The sequence below is a fragment of the Olea europaea genome, chromosome 10, assembly GCF_002742605.1.
Source record: "Olea europaea var. sylvestris chromosome 10, O_europaea_v1, whole genome shotgun sequence".
In the NCBI taxonomy this organism is placed as follows: domain Eukaryota; kingdom Viridiplantae; phylum Streptophyta; class Magnoliopsida; order Lamiales; family Oleaceae; genus Olea; species Olea europaea.
Window position 1 is genome coordinate 36,825,981 of NC_036246.1, and position 1,596 is coordinate 36,827,576.

A 1,596-nucleotide genomic window follows, 5' to 3' on the forward strand; every position below is an offset into this window, starting at 1 on the left:
AGAAGAAAAGAAAGAAAGGAAAAAAGGAAAAGGAGAAAGAAAGGAAAAGAGGTTGGGTTGGCTATTTCAATTTCATCTTCAATTTGACAAATTTTTTGGTATGTTTTATGCTTAAATTTTGTTAGGGTTGTGATTTATTGGTTTAATTTTCAGATTGAAGGAAGGAATATGTTTGCAAGCCAATATTTTTGAATTGAGAAGGCTACTTACATTAAGGTATGAAATACCACTTTTGGACAAAACCTAGAATTTTTATTTGGATTTTTGAATGAGTATAGTTAATAGGAATAATTGTAGAGATGAAATACTCATTTGAAGACATGAATTTATGGAGCAAGATGGAAAATTAAATTGGTTAAATTATAATTATTAGTTATAGTAGTTTGGAAGAAGGTATTATTTTTATGTTTGTAGTGAAAATTATTTTAATGAATTAGATTTTAATGAAAGGACTAGAAGGTAGAATTAGTTCCAATTGTGAAGGAAATTAAAGAATATATCCAAGTGTCGAGAAGTCGAATATTTTGTAGTTAAAGAAGTTAAGGATACTTGGTAGAGTGGTTCTTAAATTGGTTATTTTGTATCATATTTCAGGAGATGACGAGAAGATTGAAATCATGATTAGTCCATAACTTGGTGAGTGGATATAAAAAAAATTATTTTTCAGATATTAGTATTTATTATTATTTCATACAGTTGATTTTGACAGCATGATTTTTAGAATAAAATGAATTTATAATCAGATATTTTTAAAGTTAAATTTAATTCAATTAAATCATTTGATTTGCAAGTTATTTGAATATAACTGTTTCAGTATAGCTAAAGTTATTGTTAAAACCACCAGAAAGTACCCAAGTGATTTTAACCCAGTCTGCACTGGTGTGAATGTGTTTTCATATTGTATGACTAGTTATAATGATTTTACCCGCTCTGCACTATTGTGAATGTGTTTCCATAGTGTATGACCAGATTATCAGTGGTCTTTGTGACCCACTCTCGTACACACATAGGCTTTGAGCCGTGTACTAGGGTGATTAAAAGATAGCTCTGCGTACGTATGACCAGATTATCAGAATATCAGATTTGAATGGCTCTGCCTTGTGTATCGACATTACTCTGTACATGAGTAAGGCAATTCATCGGGTACCTTTTTGGTGTGATTTTCAGTATTTCTACAGCTTAACAGATTTCAGATTATAAAATTCAGTCTATTCAATTCTCAGATTAAAGCTTTCAGCTTATAGTATTGATCAGCAGCAATATTTCATATATTTTCACGGATGTCGTATTATTTATATTCATTACATTTTATAGTTACTTATCTAGAATAAAGAACAAAGAATTTTATGATGTATTCATGTTTGATTGTAAAAAGTATTACCAGATTTCAGAATTTCTTAAAGTTTTAATAGAGCTAGAATTTTCAGAAAATATGCATAAATGAGAAAAGTATGCTTATTTGCAAACTATCCACTCACTGAGTTACAAGCTCACGTTTTGCCACCCTTTTTCTGAGCAAATAGTAGCAGAGTTGAGCAATATTGGAGCCTGTCAATTCACCTAATTGAGCCCCACGTCAGTAGATGTATAGCCTAC

General features: G+C 30.1%; 1 long non-coding RNA gene across 1 annotated transcript; it reads left to right on the forward strand.

Annotated features, from left to right (window-relative positions):
• On the forward strand, positions 1-705 carry LOC111402071. The gene is made up of 3 exons (XR_002704182.1): positions 1-51; positions 154-216; positions 595-705. It is a non-coding gene; the product is annotated as an uncharacterized LOC111402071 (long non-coding RNA).
• Positions 706-1,596: the final 891 nt, after the last annotated feature.